The 21,420-nt window shown below is 40.1% G+C and overlaps 1 protein-coding gene across 7 annotated transcripts in view; it reads right to left on the bottom strand.

Moving 5' to 3' along the window:
- Positions 1 to 16,414, bottom strand: part of LOC138746117 (small integral membrane protein 29-like) — an 83,169-nt gene extending 66,755 nt beyond the window's left edge. For 2 of the 7 annotated variants that reach the window (XM_069903995.1, XM_069903996.1), the window contains exons 1-2: positions 15,653 to 16,414; positions 11,997 to 12,062 (exon numbers count right to left, since the gene is read on the bottom strand). The gene's annotated coding sequence lies outside the window, so the exon portion shown is untranslated. Of the gene's footprint in view, positions 1 to 11,996; positions 12,063 to 13,397; positions 13,510 to 15,652 lie in introns of all 7 variants that reach the window. The other 5 variants (XM_069903999.1, XM_069903994.1, XM_069903998.1 and 2 more) reach the window with 4 other exon arrangements.
- Positions 16,415 to 21,420: the final 5,006 nt, after the last annotated feature.

The raw sequence follows: 21,420 nt of genomic DNA, 5'->3' as shown, positions 1-21,420 counted from the left end.
TTACTTTCATTAACATCTGCGACCTGTCGCCCAACTCACATGTAATAAACCCCTTACGAAAAATGACCAAACAAAAGACAGAAAACAGGACCTTTCAAGATAGGTGGGAGGCAAACTCTGACCCCAGAGTTTGATGAACTTGCATCTAAGAAGAGATGCCAAGGATCTGGTTTAGACCCAGGTACATCAGAGTAAATCACAGTGTAGCAAGCTAAGCTTGGATTAATATTTTCTTTGGTTACTTTGGACTGTTCATAGTTGAAAGATTGGATTTTCATTGAAGCAAGTTGTTATTTTTTTGACTTGTTGGCTTGTGAAAAAAAATACATTTAAAAGGAGCTTAAAGGCTATAGAGAAATATTATTTATTGAATATTTTATTTCTCATTTGTTAATGCTTCTTCTGGAAAGAGTTTAACCAAAACTATTATTAAACATTTATTTTAATAAGAAAAAGTTTAACATTACACATGTTGAAAGAAGAGAAAACATGCAGATGTTGAAAATTTTCAAGAAATATTTAGTTTGGCTCACGACTTAGTCCAAGTTTTTAATTATGGCCCTCTGTGAATTTGAGTTTGACACCCCTGCTCTAAAGGAAAGGTCATCTATTGTGAAAGGGATTAGTTGATTTTGCGTCAATAATAATTTTGGTAGTTGATAATTTGTTTTTTTCCTTTCTACCTGAATCTTCCAAATGTTGAGCAGATGGTGCAGTACTGGTGAACTTCTATATTGCACCAGTTTTTCATCCTACTTATAAAGTATATGTTCTCCCCTATTTTATCTAGCTCTATCTTGGTCCAATCTGGTTTTTCCCTTGTTTGATAAAAATCTGATAGATACCTTAATTATGCTGCTCTATGATAATTTTTAAAGTTTGGTAGCTGCAAACCACCTTGTTTGTACCATTCTGTTAATTTATCTAGTGCTATCCTCAGTTTCCCCTCTTTCCATATGAATTTCCTTATTATTTTCTTTAGCTCATTGAAGAATTTCTCTGTTAAGGGAATTGGTAACGATTGAAATAGGGATTGTATCCTTGGGATACAATATTAATGCAATTTACCCTTCACTACCCTCCTTGATACTGCGATAAACAACAAATTGAAAGTCTTTGTTATTGTGGCGCGGTGGACATAGTAGTTGGCGCAATGCTGTTACAGCGCCAGCGATCAGGACTGGGGTTTGAATCCAGCGCTGTCTGTAAGGAATTTGTACGTTCTCTTCATGTCTGTGTGGGTTTTCTCTAGTAGCTCCGGTTTTCAAAAAGTGCCTGGGGTGTAGATTGGACCCGTGGGCCAAAATGGCCTGTTACTGTGCTGTACTGTCTAAAATTTAAATTTAAAAATTAAATTAAAAATTTGCAATCATATTGAATTTGACTTTCAAAGGCATGCGGTTCATACTGTGGTTGAGGTTACAGAAGATGATATAGCTCAATGTTAGCTTCCTCTTTAAATTATAGGCTGCTCACAAACCTGAACAAAGCAGATGTGTGAGAAGTGCTCCCGATGGATACAGCCTGTTGTACAGTGGCCTCCTCCTCCTTTCCTCAGCTGCCCCTGTTCTCTTGTGAGCTTGTATAATAGCTCTGTATACAAGTATAAAATAAATGACAAAATATGGGAACAATTTTTCCCACTTCCTTCAGCCTCAATTGCAATATTAGTAACCTTTTATTGCCTTACAAAAGGCTTTTCATTAGTGAGCTCATTAATCATCTTTAGCTCCATCATCCATGCATGGATATAGGATTTAATTGGCCTTGTAACTACCGTGACCTCGACTCAGCACCTTGCACTTTTCAGAGCTTTATGCACAAATTATTACAAATCCTAGTCATTTTTGGCAGTATTAATCATACTAGTATAGTTTAATAATGAACATATACCAGATTTGTTGTGGGTTAAATTAATTCAAATAATTTCTTTCTGCTAGACGCAAACGAACAATGACCTTTCTAGCTAAACCGGATCTTTTTTTTCTGAAACAAGAGATGTTTCAGTTGCATGAGTTTATGTGGTAGTATGAAATATTGAACTATGAGGCCATACTCCCACCACTGGGCTGAAAATCTTTGCTTGGCTAACTTATGTCCTTGGGTTCTACCCTGATTTACATAACATTTATTTTAATACCTGTCTCTGAAAATTGTTAGTTCTCTGGAGAATTTATTCCAACCCAACTTTTGAAGAGACACAATCCATTTTTAATGATCACCAATTTTATCCATTTATCTACTCCTCCTCCATCCCCTTCAAAACTTTCCATCTTCACACCTTCTGTCCGTACAAAGCCTGTTCTGTCCATTCTTCAGCTCAGCGGCGTCAAAAGTTCAACCTCACTTCTTCCACCAACCCCCTGTGTGCAGCCCAACTTTCACTATGAGCAGCACCAAAGCTGGCTACATCAAAGTCACTGACATCCATTGCGACTGAAAGTATAACAAGCTGGCAATATTTCCCCTTTAAAATCATGCAACTGTTCAAAGTATTAAACAGAATTTGCATTCAGTGTCTCATCTCTCAGAACACTGCTACCACTCTGCCTAACAAAGCCAGCATCATCTCCTGCAGTGGAGTTGTATCCTACCCTATGTTACCATTTTGAGCCCTCTCCTGTTCGTCTTGCACATGATGCCTTCCGACTGTTTTAAATATTGTCAGTGACTCAATATCTACTCTTTTCATCACGAATGTCATATGCTAACGCTAAACCTGTTCAGAACAAGGCAAAACATTGTAAAATCATAATATACATTGCAACCAAGGTTGGGCTATAAATCCCAGTATGGACAATGATAGTTGCATCACAGGAGGACGGAGAGGTAAAGTCACACTAATATCAGGCATTCAGAATTTGTCAATGTTAAAATTTTAGGTAAGTCGCACAAGTGACACTATTCATTCTATCTGCACCCCGACTTTCTCCTGCACAATTTTTGCCTGATTAAGATGAATGAATGCTTTCAAGAGCAAAACAATCAATATACTGCCTTTGATGAACCTGCAATTCTGCATAGAAAGGTTTTTGACGTATCACAGAAAATAATAAAATGAAAGTTCAGCCGGTCTGAAAGAAGGAGCACTTGCTTCATTGTTCACGCAGGAGTATGAAGGGTAATGGCAATTTTTTTTTTAAAATGGAAGCCCATTTCCACTGTTTAAATGGATTCAGTTTTCCCAGTCACTTCCTTTTCATGCAATCGACCAAGGATTTTAAATTAAATATAGATACCCTAATTAGAAGTTTGAACACGATGAAAAAACTGACCACAAGGAAGAAAGTGGAAGACTGCGGGAAACCAAAGGAATGGTAATGAAAGGAATTCAGTTTGAAGAGTGAGATAATGAAGCATTTGCTATGAAGAATATGATATTAGTGACACATTGAGAAATACAAGGACCTGGATCCTTGGAGGTAGCAGGAAGGTTGGAAGATGGGACACTTTTTTAATGCATGCATGGAATTTTTAAAAAATATAAAATTCTAGTTAATCAAAAGATTCTGTGTATGGTTCTAGTAACATCATAGGAACTATGTGGCTACATGAAAGGAGATGCAGTGGAGACAGGGAGGCACTGTGGCACACCTTGTAGTGTGCCTCACAGCTCCAAACTTCTGGGGCTTTGTAGACATTGCATTCCCTATGACCACATGGATTGTCTCAGGGTGCCTTCAATAGCCTGAAGATGCGCGGGTTAGTAGGAAGGTTGGCCACACTAAAATACATCAGTTCATAGGCAAGAGGTAGAATTGGGTGGAAATTGCAAAGAGCAGGAAGAGCAAAGAATTAGTATGTAATGAATTAGGAACTGTAAATAGCCATCAGAAAATAAAAGAGTGACTAAAGAGTGTCAGAATCTATGCTATGATTATAAAGTATAAGCTCTCACTTGCAAGTTCTAAATTCAATGGGTTGTGAAGAATAATGGAATTAAGGGTGGCGCAGTTAGCGCAGTACTGTTACAATGTCAGCGACATGGGTTCAAATCTTGCGAGGTCTGTAAAAAATTTACACATTTTCCCCGTGTCTGCGTGGGTTTCCTCCAGGTACTACGGTTTCCACCCACAGTTAAAAATGTATGGGGGTTGTAGGTTAATTGGGTGTTACTAGGCAGCACGGGCTGGTGGGCCGGAAGAGCCAGTTACCTTGCTGCATGTTGTAAGGTAAAACATCATGAGATGGGAATGTGTAGGGAGTTACCCTGTACAGGGCAGTAACAAGAAGGGGAGGTGTCCTTGTACTCCTGTTAGGTAAAACATCATGAGATGGGACCGGAGAAGGAGTCACCCAGTACTAAGGAGTAACAGAATGCATCCTTGTACTTACAAGATAAGAGAGACATTGATGGATTGAGAGGCAGGAAGCTAGCAGGGAAAGGATAGCAACAGTTTTAGTCATTGGACAAGTAATGATATGATGATGTTCTAAGCACATATCCAAGGGTATAAAAAATCACCATTTTGCTGATAACGGCAGAATGCATTCTCCGACTAACTTGGTTGGTCGCAAGTATTACAATCCGGTAATAAAGAACAAAGAACCCTGATTTCGACTCAGTCTGGTGTTTGTCTCACTCATTCATGAACAATGCAGACCTAACAATGTCTAAATTTACATCTAAATTTAAGGGCTGCAAATTACCATAAGGAAGTGACAAGAAAAATATATTGTCACATTGAAATAAAAAAATTATTGAAAAGGTTTACAGTATTGTTCTGGGATGCCTTCTTAAAACAAAGTCAAGTCCTTTACACCATTTATTTGATCAGCAGTAAACAGTCTTATAATACAGGTAGGACTGATTTCATGGTCAGTTATGTAGCACCCTCTACTGGGCATTAGTGGTACTTGGTGCATCCAAATAAACTGCATTTTACTGAATGTGTTCTGAAATCCACTTTTGATGCTTCAATTACACTTAACCTCTTTCAGAAATTACGCCAATCTTTACAATGCTCTGATTATCCCATAATTCACTTCAAAATTCTATGTTTAGGTCAAACTTGCATTACTCAAACTCTACTTGCTGTTTGCCTCACTGACAAAAGACAAAGGAGGAAAAACCCAACACCCAACCCCAACCAACCAATTTTCCCCTGCAACCGTGTCTGCCTGTCCCGCATCGACTTGTCAGCCACAAACGAGCCTGCAGCTGACGTGGACATTTACTCCCTCCATAAATCTTCGTCCGCGAAGCCAAGCCAAAGAAGAAGATAATTGTGTAAATCTTTTGGGTTATATTCCTCCTTAACGGGGTTGATCTTACAATGAACAGATTGTCCTACTAGAAAATATTGAATATTTCTCAGTCTCATTGACACAAGATTCTGAAGTAGCGATCATCAAGATACACACCATCCAGCCCACACTGTTCTCGCTGCAACCAACAGGAAAGAGGTATAGGTTGCCACAAGCCTTGCACCACCAGATTCAGGAATGCCTGCTACCCCTCCTCAACAACAAACTCAATCAGGGATTCATTTAAGGACTCACACTTTTGCATTTTATGTATTTTATTTCTCTCTGTATTGCACAGTTTGTTTACATTTCTTTATTTGTTTACTTGAGTATATTGTGTACAGTTTTTTTGCACTACCAATAAGTGGTAATTCTGCCTCTCCCACTGGATGCACGAGGATTTGACATTACAGCAGCTTTCACTGGCACTCACACACTATCCATATGCAAGAGTCTCACTCCAAGCAGCATTCTCCCTCCTTCCAATGCTTAGTTATTACCTTGGACAGCCTCTGCAACCCAATCCAGTGTAAGGAGATCTGTAAACTCACTAAATAAATAATGTTGCTGCAGTTCACATGAATAATTTAGTTTCCTTAATTTTTAATTTAGGCATGCAGCACGGTAACAGGTCATTTAGGCCTACAAGTCCATGCCGCTCAATTAAGCTACACCCCAGTACATACTCGTGAGCCAAAATGGCTTGATACTGTGCTGTATGTCAAAATTAAATGGCCACCCCTGCCTTACAGTGTTCCAGAGAATTCCTGAGTGTCTTTCTGAGAAGCATACAAACCAGAAAGTAAAATGTTTGTACAAGTTTAAAATATTTTGATTGCTTTAAATAAATGTTGAACTCTCTTTTTAACAAGTCTCTACCTCATTCATTAATTAGCCAGGAATCAGCCCAAGGTATTAATGGTAGTAGATGCAATGGTTTGAGGCAACTCACACTTTAATTGGGTGAAATGCTTCAGACAAGGTTGAAAGTTTCTCAAAATAGTTGTGCTTACAATGGGTTTAGGAAGTGATTGATTACCATCACATTCTCAAAATTTGGGATGGAAATTCTGTAAAAAGATGGAAGATATTTGAGTTAACCTGACCAAATTATACTGTAGCAAATATACCTGGAACAGAATAGGGGAAATTTGCAGAAAGCAATATTTGTTACCAAATTTATTCCAATTCCACAAACTGAGCTCAAGAGGGGAATACGCAATAGCACCTATATTGTGGTGAATTTAAGTTCTGCCAAACCTAAAAAAAATGCCTTTGAATTGTATATTAACAGGGGAAGGAGGCAAAGATGCTGGGCGAATTGCATGATCAATGAAAAACATTATAACAGTATGATTTATGCAATTAAGCTGAAAGAAATGTTCAACAAAGCAGTTGTTTAGAACGGCAGATGCAAGAATGTGACAAAGATGACTTTGAGAAACTGATGATCTTCAAAAAACATACAGGATTTACCATGCAGCAGGGAGCATGAGGGCTCAAATTAATGATCAAATCAACAGGACAGGAAGCACGTGCAACAGGTCAATGCATACAAATCTCTAGTCGTGCACTAAAGGTGACATAAAAAGTGATAACATAGAAAAGTTACAAGCTATGCAAGACTAGAGGAAATTTGTGGTTATCAAGGTTAAAGCAAACCCAAGGATTTAACAGTATTGGAATTGAGAGGAGGAATACAAGTTCCTCAGAAGAGTAAATATGTCTGTGATAGGGTGACTATCATGTCACGAGATATTTCCCTTATTCTCTCCAGACCGTTCATTTCTGCAGCTTAAATTTTTTTTCCATTATTTTTACAGTTCTATTGAAGGGTCACTGACCTGAAACATTCTCACTCCACATATGCAGCTTGACCTTTTCAATACCTTTGGGAATTTTTACTTTACTGTCTGATTCCCAACATCTAGTTGTTTTTAAAGAGCTATCAATAAAAAAGTGGTTTGGATAAGAATTGCCTGCACATTAATCAATAGCTAGAATGATTAAGAAACTAGCAAGAATAGCTTTTGTTTTCAATATAGTCAGTATTTAGTTTAGATAAGAAGGAATATGTCACATATAAATTAGATCAGATTAATTAGAACTAATTAATTAATTCAGCTTTGTTTAAAAAAAGACCTTTAGCTTGTAAAGGTGAAATCAGTTTAATTTATGGTGTAATGAATTTGCTTTTAACTTGTTGGAGGAAAAAGTATAATTACTGATTTAATGTGGAAACTATAAATGTAAGCTGGACTGCATTTTTGTGGATAGACCTGACTACAAAATTTATCCAGCTGGTAAGACAGTCATATTTGAGCATTGCTAATATTAATTATAAATTGATCCAGTTCAAACACTGGGATCACAATATATTTATTAAATGACTAGCTGGTAATCATGGAGTGTTTAATGCAGAACTATCCTCAGAGTGCAGTGCTAGAGTCAGGTAATTTTAAAAAGAGAAGTGCACAAAGGGACATGGCGTTAATCAGTTTAAAAATAGAATTCCAAACCTCATTGAACAGTGAAGGGTTCAAATCCTGCTCCCAGGTGTTCTTGATTTTAATCAGTGGGGCCTGTCTTAAATCAGCCAATTTGGCATAAATAAGAGAGAGTAAGCTTTTATAAGCAGGTTGTTGTTCAAAAAATTGTAGCAAGAATATTTGCCTTGGGATTCCCAGGGAAATCAGGAATCTGAGATTGAACAAAATGTCTTAATTTGTAAATATATTTTAAAAATAAAAGAGCTTTGGATAAGTTCAATTTTACCATCATTTGTTCAAAAGATGCAAAATTGTTCTCAATGAAAAGTTATTTATAACATTTAATATCCAATCTGTGCCAATCCTTGAAGGCAGAGTCTTGCAAAGAAGGTGATTGGATATAATAGGGCTGGCACGGCACTGTCTGCTGTTATTTAAAGTGGTTCATAGAACACATATGTCTAAATTAAAATGGTCTCTTTTTATTCTGACATAAATCCCTGATGTGATAAATGTAAAACAGGTGATCAATGAAAAACATTATAACAGTATGATTTATGCAATTAAGCTGAAAGAAATGTTCAACGAAGCAGTTGTTTAGAACGGCAGATGCAAGAATGTTTCAAAGATGACTTTGAGAAACTGATGATCTTCAAAAAACATACAGGATTTACTATGCAGCAGGGAGCATGAGGGCTCAAATTAATGATCAAATCAACAGGACAGGAAGCACGTCCTTAAATTCATGCATTTTGGACCTGCCCTAGCTTAGAAAAAAAAATTAGAAGGAAGGTTTTCAAACATTATTGGCGATTTTAAATTTAACATTGCAACCTAGCCTTTTAATTGCTCTTTTTGGAACATTTAGAGAAGATGATGTGTTACTAACTTCAGCTCAATGCCGCATTTTATCTTTTATTTCACTGATGGCCAGACATGCAATTTTGATTAAATGGAAAGATAATACTCCACCTTCACATGCACAATGGCAAAGGGATGTCTTTTTATAAAAAACATGGAAAAAATTAGGAATGCAGTTAATAACTCAAATATTAAATTTCAAATGATATGGGGCTCATTCTTGGATGACTACCATAATCTCAAGATTTAGTATTAAACTGGAGTCTTGGCATTGTGTTGTCCCCCTCTAAGACTGTGCCACCTGGATTTATTAATGTTAATCTTCAACCTTGCTTAGGGGAAGGGGTTTTGAAATATATTGATTTTTTTGTTATATACTATTTTAGTGTATTTAAAAAAAGAAAAAAGAGCAGTGATTGAAACCTTAGGTTATGAGAAACAAGATCACTAAGGAACTGAGTGGTCTGGTCATACAAGATTTTCTAGTTATGGTAACAGTTCAGTGGTAGCAACATGAGTGTTTCGCTATATACTGTACAGAATATGTTATACCCTAAAAACTTAAATAAAACTCCTCTATGAACAACAGAAGTTGGAACAGTACATCCAATATATGCTAAAAATGTGATTCTATAAATTCAAACTAAATTTTGACACATGTTTATATGATGTCATTATAGTTAGCTATGTTTCAAAGTTATTTTAGGTTCTGCTGTAAGTGTATGCTTGTTGGCATGAACTGCACCATAAAATTGTCAAAGGACACTGCAGAAGATGGTGGAAACACCGAAAGAAACAGAATTAATTGGAAGAAGATATTCAAGATGAAAACCATTAATGTGCTTTAATGCAAATGATGCACAAAGTGTGAAGGATAGTAATGAGATGGTAAACTGAAACTTTGGAGTGAAAATTGAACATATTGTTATAAACATGGTACAGATCTCAATATTAAATATGTTTTTAGTGATACCTGCCCCAACAAATGTGGTAGGGATCCAACATTAATTGGGGGATTCAATACCTGAAAAAGATTTTCCTATAGGACATCAACAAGTTCAAGAGTCATGGAGAAAATTTTAAAGCAGCTATCACTAATATATTAGTTCTTTAATATTGGCACCTTAAGGAAGCTGTAACTTTGCAATGTAAATTTTTCTTAAAATGATAATATATCTATTAGACTTCACAGAATCTTACTGACATTACACAAGAAAATCTAATACTCAATGGCAATTCACAGCATTGGCTGTGTTGCATATGGAGTTAATGGCAACTGTTCAGTCAGCACATAAATGGCACAAAAAATTAGTTTTTAATCAAGTCTGACATCAGTGGCAGATTACCCATTAGGATGAGAACACTGAACCCTAGGGACTTGGATGGTAAGGGGGCCTGTCTGTGATTTGATTGATTGCCCAACAGGCCAATGAAGCACTGGCATCCTCGTGGAGGGCATGACATATGGCCAATGCAAGTAGATGTTGGGGGGGGCGGGTACAGGGATGGTAACATCATGCAGCTGATGATGCGAATAGAGATTGGTAACAACTGTTGCCTTGAGAATGAATGCTATAGTCACGGTACCAATGTTGCTGTCAAGAGCATGGGCACAGAGCAAGGTAACACCACACCATCGGATTCAGGCCCCAGTCGCATCCCAGAGTGGGTGAGGATGACGGTGGTCTCTGTGATCTTGTGAGCCATGTGCTGCCCTGCTCTGTGTTTACCAAATCCGCTGTAAAATGGTGGGTGATTCTGCTGGGGCTCATCGGCCCGGTTGGAGGCCTGATTCACAGTCACGATTGCTCTGTATTATCGGCCGCTGCTGGTGGCCGGAGGCTGCGGATTGGAGCACGGGGGGGGTGTAACAACGAGGGAGAGGGTGCAGGGAGCTAGCCCGCCTTGCCACCATGTTAATTGCATCAGAACCTACTTCCAGAGCAGAGAAACAAGCCGACTCAGTTGCAGAGGGATGAGACCCTCATCTAGGGCATCAGAATTCTCCTCTTCCTCCACACTTTATTCTATTCAACGAAGGGTTGGGGCCATTGAGTAAGGTCGGGGGCGGGGGGCCTTGTTAAAGCTCAGTCTAGGGCTCGGGTGGTAGTTAATCTGCCACTGTCTGATATTGATTCCATTGATTAAAGGACATCAGAGCTTAAACAATATGATTTAAGATGCAATATTTGTTTGACACTTCAAAGTTTGGCAATTAAGGAACCTTTAATTTAAGATAACGTAAAGGACAAAGGTCAGAGTTTTACTTAGTAGCAAAACTCTAAATTTTTACAAAATGCAAGTAGTTTGATGAATTTGATTTTTAAAAAAATTTTGTGGAGAAAAGGGGACTCTCCCTGAACAGAGTCTGATTTGGAGTAGGAGTACGGGACAGTTCTCTACGACAGACACCCCCCTCCGCCACCCCCAACAATTTTTATATTCCATGAAGAAAGACACTCAAATACTAATCAGAACAAAATAAATGTCTGCAATTGAAGGTTTATTTTGAGATGCTGATCTCCAGGAGTTCTATGAACTGTTTCTAATTTCCAAAGCAAGATACATGAACTTAAATAACAATTGCAAATCTCAGGAGTAAAGTCATTGATCACAGATTTGGGAAGCATAGTCAGTTTCAGTAGAGTTGTGTGCACTTACAACTTTGTTGTGATTGTATGTTTATATTAAAGGGTGAAGATTATTTTTGAGAATTAAAGATCTAAGGAAATCGATTACTTTACTCCTGGGATTTGCCAGTGGCATTACTAGGGTTGGCGTCACCCAGTGCGGTAACTCAAGGTGTAACCCCCTTTCCCCCCCCCCCCAAATACAGAATCCAGACCATACAGAATCCTTGATAATGTTTATTATACTAATGTTACTCTCATAAATCTTAATTCCCACATATCTCTCTGAAGGTAATGGCAATAGCAGTGAGATAAATAACTATCAAAATTAAAATTACATCTTTAAATTACAATATCATACACACAGCAGCAATGAAACAGCACGTGCTTGTAGTACGTGCAAATGAAATCACATGATTTGAAGGAGCATTGTAATTGGATAATGACACTGACCAGAATGCATTAGAAGGTTCAAAGAGTAAATTAGCATAGAGTTTTAGCCTTGTAGGTATATTGATACATATAAGCTGGGCTTACAAAAAAAAGTAATTTGTTTTATAACTAACTCCAGGGATGTTTTGATAAAAAATAATAAATTTCTACTGAAACACTGCACAAAAATTTTATAGACAGTCATTCAGGTGTCATCCCTTCTGATGGTGTCAGCCAGTGTGATCTGCACCTCCTGTTCTCCCCTAGTGACACCAGTGGTTGCAAATGTTATTCAAGTTACCGTATCTCGATTTGGAAATTAGAAATTCATACTCACTATGGACATGGTATTGCAGTTTTTGGTAAGGCCACATGAATTTATTTACTTTGTTCCAGGGTCTCTCTATGAAAGCAACACATAAAGCACTCCGTAAAATACTTGTATCCAAAATTAGAATTTGAGAAATCGATACAATCGATCTAATCACTTGGTCTTTGTTAGTTAGTCTGGGTCCACTCTTCTCCTTTCTACCTTTTACTTAGCCTTTTACAACACGTAAACATTGTTGATCAGTGTTGCTTGCGACTCTTTAAGGGTAGTTCCCAAGGTCATGTATTGCAGCAGCTTTTGCTGAAATCAGGAAATTTGTATGTTTAATTTGTTCACATTAAAAAAAAATTGTGACCAATATTTTGGTTGTTAATTGCTTTCTTTGCCTCACCATTTCAAATTGAAAGAGAAGAATTTTTAGGGCAGTATAAGTTTTCCTGGTTTCTACTTCTATTTTTCACTAAATTGTCCCTGTTCTCGAAGACAACACCCACCCTGTCCCAGGAATTAACTGGGAATTTACTGGGACAAAGTCCAGTGGAAAAGAAACATTGTCCAAATGCCGGCGTCAAATGATGTAATTTCACACTGAAGATTAACCCCTACTCATAACCCCGGCATGCTGGTAAAGCTAGTGGAAAGGCGACAGTAGAAAGTCATCTGTTTCCAGTTGCAGGTAGAACACTCTGATCCCCGGGGATCAGTGTGTTCAGTGGAAAAGCAATTGGTGTCCCAGTGTGAATGGCACAAAGGGCTTCCTATCCCAGGACACTGCACAGCCAATGAACTGGGATGCCAGTGGAAAAGGGCTAATGACTGTTGCTAATCAAAGTGTGTCGCACTTCTCCAAAGCTCATTCAAATATTCTCTCTCTACATGTAACTTAACATGACAAACGATACAGATTAATAGCAACCACAATTTTCCTTTTAATGAATGTTGGCAGCATTTTGTCATTTTGTGGAGATCAAAACCACTCATGGACATAAACATGAAAAATTGGCTATTTTTTTTATCGTTACCTAATGAATGGATTGGGATAACTTTAAGAGACAACAAGGGCTTACAAAGCGGGTAATAAGAAATGGAAAAAAGGATTATGAAAGTAAATTGGCATAAAATATAAAAACAGAAAGCAAAAAAATTTATAAATAAATAAAACGGAAGAGGGTGGCCAGAGTTAACATAGGACCCTTGGAGGATGAGAAAGGAAAACTGGTAGCAAAAAATGAGGAAATGGCCAAGGCATTGAACAAATATTTGTGTCAGTCTTCACGGTGGAAGACACGTCCAGCATGCCCAAGTGCGGAGTTAAGGATGCGAATGTTGGGGAAGGCCTTGATAAAATAGTTGTTACAAAGGAAGTAGTGATGGAGAAACTAATGGGACTAAAGCCAGACAAATCACCTGGTCCTGATGATATGCATCCAAGGGTTCTGAAGGAAATGGCAGAAGTTATAGTTGATGCATTGGTGGTCATAGACCAAAATTCCTTGGATTCTGGGCAGATCCCGGCAGACTGGAAGACAGCAAATGTCGCACCATTTTTTAAGAAGGGATGTAGGCAGAAGACTGGAAATTATCGGCCAATTAGCATGACGTCTGTAGTTGGAAAAATGCTTGAAGCCGTCATTAAAGATGAAATAGTTAAACTTTTGGAACGTAAGGGTTCAATCAGGCAAATGCAGCATGATTTTAGAAAGGGAAGATCTTGTTTGACAAGCTTGTTAGGATTCTTTGAGGATATAATGGGTGCGGTGGATAGAGGGGCACAGGTTGATGTTGTAAATTTGGATTTCCAGAAAGCATTTGATAAGGTGCTAAGAGACTTATCAGTAAGTTACAGGAAAGTGGAGTCTGGGGAACTATATTGGCATGGATCGAAAATTGGTTGTCTGACAGGAGACAGAGAGTCGGGATAAGTGGGAGTTCTTCAGGTTGGCAGAGAGTGGTAAGTGGGGTACCGCAGGGGTCGGTGCTAGTCCCACAACTGTTCATCATTTACATTGATGACTTGGAGGAGGGGACAAAATGTGGTGTAGCCAAGCTTGCGGATGACACCAAATTGAGTGGAAGAGCAAATTGTAATGAGGATGTGGAGAGTCTGCAGAGGGATATAGTTAAGCTGGATGAGTGGGCAAAGGTCTGGCAGATGGAGTACAATGTTAGTAAATGTGAGACTATTCACTTTGGCAAGAAAAATAAAAGAGCTGAATATTATTCAAAGGGTGAAAAACTACAGCATGCTGTTGTGCAGAGGGACTTGGGAGTGCTTGTGCATGAATCGCAAAAAGTTAGGTTGCAGGTGCAGCAGGTTATTAAGAAGGCAAATGGAATGTTGGCTTTCATCGCTAGAGGAATCAAATTCAGGAGTAGGGAGGTAATGTTGCAACTGTATAAGGTACTGGTGAGACCGCACCTGGAGTACTGTGTCCAGTTCTGGTCTCCATATTTGAGGAAGGATATACTGGCTTTGGAGATGGTTCAGAGGAGGTTTACTAGGTTGATCCCTGGGATGAAGGGGTTGACTTATGAAGAAAGATTAAATCGTCTAGGATTGTATTCGCTTGAGTTCAGAAGAATGAGAGGAGATCTTATAGAAACATATAGGATTATGAAGGGTATGGATAGGATAGATGTAGGAAGGTTTTTTTGAGCTGGCCGGGGAAATTAAAACAAGAGGACACAGACTCAAGATTTGGGGGAGTAGATTTAGGACTGAGATGAGGAAAAATAGCTTTTCCCAGAGAGTAGTGAATATTTGGAATTCTCTATCCAGAGAAGTGGTTGAGGCTGCTTCATTAAACATATTTAAAATTCGGTTAGATAAATTTTTACATGATAGAGGAATTAGGGGATATGGGGAGAAGGCAGGTAGGTGGAGTTCGGTCATAAATTAGATCAGCCATGATCTTATTGAATGGCGGAGCAGGCTCGATGGGCCATTTTTGGCCTACTCCTGTTCCTACTTCCTATGTTCCTATAACCAATCTCAGGTTTTACCATTTTGAGTGTGAAAGATGAGCAAGTTTGAGTGCTCTATAATGTTTAACCACCAAGGATTAAGAATACATTTTAATTGTTTATTGGAAATACCCAGCGTGGCTGTTATGTAAAACACAATGCTGGAGAAACTCTGTTGGTCAAACAATACCTTCAAACAAGGAAATTGATGAAGGGCTCAAGACCAAAACGTTGGTTTTGTACCCTTATCTTTGCTAGATAAAGTACACTATTTGCCTTTCAATCAGTTTCGTGTTTTACTACTGGTTGTTATGCGTTTGAACCCATTGCATGACAAAATGATCACAAATCCCTTAACTGACTTGGCGTCCCAAATTCTAAGTGGAAAGAAAGTTCGGAGTTTCTTTGCAAAATCCACAACGTCTGAAGCAATAAAAAGGACAACCAACAGTTCTGACAATCAGTCTGAAGATTTTGGGGGGGAGGAATGTGCTCCAGGAAATGTGCATTCAGGATATCTAAGGGTCAGGACGTCGATACAGTGATTGCAAAACCCCGAACAGATGAAAATTATGCAGGAGGAGCAACACAGGCAATTCTCGTACTTTGCTGGCGGACCTTGTCAGTTATAAAGATTGCAAATGCGTGGGTGGCCGGATTGAAATGAAAGCGGCTTTGAATTTGGTCACATCACCTACCTTCACAGGGTTGCCAGCCATGTGTTTAAATGGAATGAAAGGTGAGCTGGTCCGTCGAAGGCGGGGGATGACACATTGGCCCGACGAGAGCGGGGGTCGGGCTGACACGTCGGGCTTTGCCTTCAGCCCGGTTCCCCTCGGCCGTCCACAGGCAGCCCGAGTCCCTTCAGCCCGGCTCCCCTCGGCTGTCCACAGGCAGGCACGGGTCCCCTCGCCCGAGTCCCTTCAGCCCGGCTCCCCTCGGCTGTCCACAGGCAGCCGGAGTCCCTTCAGCCCGGCTCTCTTCGGCTGTCCAAAGGCAGGCACGGGTCCCTTCAGCCCGGCTCCCCTCGGCTGTCCACAGGCAGACACGGGTCCCCTTGCCCAGGTCCCTTCAGCCCGGCTCCCCTCGGCTGTCCACAGGCAGACACGGGTCCTCTCGCCCGGGTCCCCTCGGCTGTCCACAGGCAGCCCGAGTCCCTTCAGCCCGACTTCCCTCGGCTGTCCACAGACAGGCACGGAAACTTTTCCACCTGGTGGCAGGGAGCGAGCGGTGCGGAGTCACAACGTCTCGGCCGACACCCCTGGACCCCGACCGAGCCCCCTTACCCGAGTGACAGGATCCCGAAGGCCGGATCCTTTCACTCACCCTGACGCCACCGGCTCCCTTCGGGGCTCGTCCCGGCTTCCTCCCACGCCGGCTGGTGCGCATGCCCGGCCGGACGTGCCGCAGGGCGCGCGCACGCGCGGCCCCGCGGGGCTCGGGACCCGTGGCCGCGATGCTGCCCAAGGCTGGTTCTGGCCGCTGTGAACTTGGAATAGAATTGATGGCGAAGTTTGAAGGGCGGATGTAAACTTTCGTGCAACTGACGCCGGTGGTGGAGGCGTCCACTCACCACTGGAGCCTTCTCTGGTGTGGGGGGGGGGGGGTTCCAGGGCGACGCGTGGGACGATCCAGACCCAATTTATTCCAATGCCATCGTGAAAACCAACGCAGGCAATTGTCGCAAACTCTCAAACTTCAAGACACATCCGTTTGCCAGAGTTTTGTTAGAACAAACTAGCAGAGATCAGATGTTCAGTCCTCCCCAACAGTGCTAAATGCTATCGAGCAGGTCTTCCTGATGTTACAGGGAATAGCATCACCAGGAGCCTCCTCCAAATGGCCAAACAGCTCCTTCCCGAATTGCAGTGTCGATTGGTCATCTGGAAACAGTCGATAAGAGCAGGCAGCAGGGCCAAGCACGAGTTGTAGTCTTTTCTGACCATACTTCCATGCCTTTGACTCAAGAAATCGGAAAGGACTGTGGAACATCCTCTTCAAATCGAGCCACCCACAGAAATTCATAATTCTACATTGGCTTCATGATGGCATGATCTTAACCCAATGGATCTACAATGGTATCAATTTCCATGAAGCTGGTATCAAATAGGTCTTTTACTATTCATTTTTACAATGCAGCAGACAGGTCATAGCATCAGTGACCCAGGTTTGAATCTGGTGCTGTATGAGAGGGTTGTGTGTCCTCCCACCCTTGAAAAACATGGGTCAATTGGGTGGAATTGGGCAGCATGGGTGGAAAGACCATTTACCGTTCTTCAATTTAATGTTTTTCCTCAAGCTGTTCAACTTATGGAAACTGCACTTCTATGACACCTTAGTGTTTGAGCTGTACTATGCAGATGATACTCATGTTTAAGGATGTTCAGAGTAAGAGCATGAAAGATGGGCCTTGCATCCCACACACGCAAGATGAAATTGTTTGAAAAACCTGCCCTCAGTCTGGAATGCTGTAAAATATTCTATTTTTGAGTCATTCAGAAGCAATAGTTATTAAGAGAAAGCAGGACTTTATTAAATACATTTTCCTGCACTGATTCAGGGTTTCAGAAGTCACAAACTATGCATATTAAGAGAACCACAAACTTCCTCCCAGGCTACTAGATTAACATTTAAATGAATTGTGCATTTTTAAACAGGTTGACAGCACCGTTAATGGCTTAGCGAAGGAATATAAACTGTCAAGAGACAGCAGACCCCATTCATAAATATTTTCCCAGGCAAAAGACAGCTGTCTATACAACTGTCAGCTTGACAAGAGGCTTGTCAAAAGGCATAGGGTTCACAAATCAACATTAAGGCACCAATGAAGTTCCTTTTCTCTTCCAACCTTAACTGACAGCTTACTTCCCTTTGTGAATCTTAAGAACTTAATTAAATCACAAGACTGATAATTTTCATGTGATAATTAAAACATAAAACCTCTTGTACACATGGCACAGATGTTCAAAGTGTATTAGAAGCAAACCTTGACATTGCTTCAACTGTTTTGAAACATGAAGTATCAATTGTACACGAGTCGCTGATTGACGTCAACCATTTACATTTCTTAAGAGAGAACGATTGGAGTTATCAAGGAACTGTAGGAATGTACCTCGTGAATTCAGATAGGTAATTTGTAAGAGATATGCTGCCAGAAAATATCTTCAATACTGTGCTGCTTCACTGTGATCTTTGAGTGAAATTCGACATTGACGAAGGTGACATTATCTACCTGAACTTAATATTTATTGCTCATTCCCGCTGCCGTAATTTAACACATCTGTGTTGTACATGCTGTGTATTTTTCTACCTTGATAGTGCAGACTATCAGAATGCAACCCTCTGACAAATTGAAAATAAGCTACCTCATAGGGAAGGTAGACATCAAGGGTGAAATTTACTGACCGATTGCAACAGTTTTGGAAAGGTATTCAATCTATATTTAATAGACTATATAATATTTGTGTTGTATTAGATCCTGATATATTTTTATTAGGGAATATGCAATCATTAATTGATTTAGGATTAAATGATTATCAGATTTCTTTTATCTATTTAGCTTTAGCAGGGGCCAAGAAATGTATAGCATCTACTTGGAAAGATAGAAATATACTAACTTTGGATAGGTGGTATTTAGAGATGAAGTCTTGTTTAATTATGGAAAGGATATCTTTTTCAATTCAAGATGTCTTTTCATAAGTTGAAGTGGACTCCATTTGTTAAGTATATGCAATTAAGTTTGATTTAAGTATGTTCCTAGATGTGATATTTTAGATTTGATAAATCTTTTTAAATTATTTTTGTCATTTTTTTTGTTTTTTTTTAATATATTAATTTTACTAATTCTTCACTCTTTATTTTGGGGGAGGGGAAGGGTGGGTTTTTTATATATAGATTTTTTTTAGTTCTTATATATGTGGGGGGGGGGTTAGGTTGAATTAAGTTAGGTTATTAATGTTGTACTGTAATTATATTATTTTATATTTTTTCTTTAAATGTAATTTTTCTTTTTATTCCTGTGATAAAATCTTTAAATAAAGTTTTTAAAAAAGGGTGAAATTTACCATCAGCTTCTATTTGATTGCTTTCCTTTGGCTCCTTGATGACCTAGCACATAGTTCACAGTCTAGCAATGATCCATGGCCTTTGAAACACATAAAATTCGGCTTATCTACAGCAGGAACATCAAGCTACTTGAAGACGACCATCAATGTGCTCCAGATTCACTGAAAGGATATGTGGAACCAACATCAGCATCCTCTCCCAGCCAATATCTCCAGCATTAAAGCCTTATCTTCACAGAACCAGCTCCAATGTGCAGACCATAGAGTTTGTATATCAAGACATCAGATTTCCCAAACTGGCTTCCTATTCCGAGCTTGTAACAAATAATCAAGCAAAGGAAAAGATTCAAGATGTTCTTAATATCTCAAAGAGATGTAACATCTTTAGATTCTTAAGAATCCATGACCTGGGCACTGGGAGTATAGCGACCTTGTATAAATGGCAGGACTGCACTATATGTATGGCGAGCTCTCCACTGGCCACCGTGACAGAGGTGCACCAAAGAAAAGGTACAAGGACTGCCTAAAGAAATCTCTTGGTGCCTGCCACATTGACCACCGCCAGTGGGCTGATAACGCCTCAAACCGTGCATCTTGGCGCCTCACAGTTTGGCGGGCAGCAACCTCCTTTGAAGAAGACCGCAGAGCCCACCTCACTGACAAAAGGCAAAGGAGGAAAAACCCAACACCCAACCCCAACCAACCAATTTTCCCTTGCAACCGCTGCAATCGTGTCTGCCTGTCCCGCATCGGACTTGTCAGCCACAAACGAGCCTGCAGCTGACGTGGACTTTTTACCCCCTCCATAAATCTTCGTCCGCGAAGCCAAGCCAAAGAAAAAGAGACTATCTCCCCACCTCAAAGATTATCTGTACAAGTCTGTAGATTCCATGTTGGCCTCATTAGTCACCTTTGAATCCTCAAAGCTGGAATGGAAGCAAATCATCCTTGATCTCATGGAAATTGGTCAGATAACTATTTATTTTTGACATACTTTGGGCTATCATTGAAAAGCCAATGTAGTATTGCATTAAAAAAAAGGCTGTTTTGTGCCAAACATTATTATTCAAATTAAGGAAATATTACTTTCTGTATGTTGATTTGTGCAACAGATGGAAGAGGCCAAAACAAGTAAGATAAATAACAATGAACCTAATGAAATGTCACATTGACAAAGGTCCATGGCTCAATGACTTTCTCCTCAAAACATCAAATATAGAGATGCAAAAACACAAACATGATAGGTGTAATTTTCCAAAGTGTTTTTTTTTCTCCTTGCAATGCCTTTAGATTGGAAAGTTACAAATGTTTCTAATTAATCATAGAGCAGGCCTGAGAGCCAGAAGAGTTTACATGTATACAACATTTATCAATGTTTATTATTATTCTTGGCTTGGCTTCGCGGACGAAGATTTATGGAGGGGGTAAAAAGTCCACGTCAGCTGCAGGCTCGTTTGTGGCTGACAAGTCCGATGCGGGACAGGCAGACACGGTTGCAGCGGAAAATTGGTTGGTTGGGTGTTGGGTTTTTCCTCCTTTGCCTTTTGTCAGTGAGGTGGGCTCTGCGGTCTTCTTCAAAGGAGGTTGCTGCCCGCCAAACTGTGAGGCGCCAAGATGCACGGTTTGAGGCGTTATCAGCCCACTGGCGGTGGTCAATGTGGCAGGCACCAAGAGATTTCTTTAGGCAGTCCTTGTACCTTTTCTTTGGTGCACCTCTGTCACGGTGGCCAGTGGAGAGCTCGCCATATAACACGATCTTGGGAAGGCGATGGTCCTCCATTCTGGAGACGTGACCCATCCAGCGCAGCTGGATCTTCAGCAGCGTGGACTCGATTGCTGTCGACCTCTGCCATCTCGAGTACTTCGACGTTAGGGATGAAAGCGCTCCAATGGATGTTGAGGATGGAGCGGAGACAACGCTGGTGGAAGCGTTCTAGGAGCCGTAGGTGGTGCCGGTAGAGGACCCATGATTCGGAGCCGAACAGGAGTGTGGGTATGACAACGGCTCTGTATACGCTTATCTTTGTGAGGTTTTTCAGTTGGTTGTTTTTCCAGACTCTTTTGTATAGTCTTCCAAAGGCGCTATTTGCCTTGGCGAGTCTGTTGTCTATCTCATTGTCGATCCTTGCATCTGATGAAATGGTGCAGCCGAGATAGGTAAACTGGTTGACCGTTTTGAGTTTTGTGTGCCCGATGGAGATGTGGGGGGGCTGGAGTAAATCATGAAGACAGAGGCTTTGGCCGTAGTATGATGAAATCTTATACCGAAAGAGTTGGAAAATGGGAAGAATACAGGATATATTTGATCTTTCCTGGACTTGCTACCCAACTTTATCTTTCATTTTGACAGTCTCCTCTCTGGGCCAGCCATAATTTTTTTAATCCAATGATTAATTTCTAGT

This window comes from Narcine bancroftii, chromosome 11 (assembly GCF_036971445.1).
Source record: "Narcine bancroftii isolate sNarBan1 chromosome 11, sNarBan1.hap1, whole genome shotgun sequence".
NCBI lineage: Eukaryota > Metazoa > Chordata > Chondrichthyes > Torpediniformes > Narcinidae > Narcine > Narcine bancroftii.
This window is presented reverse-complemented; position numbering and strand designations above follow the sequence as displayed.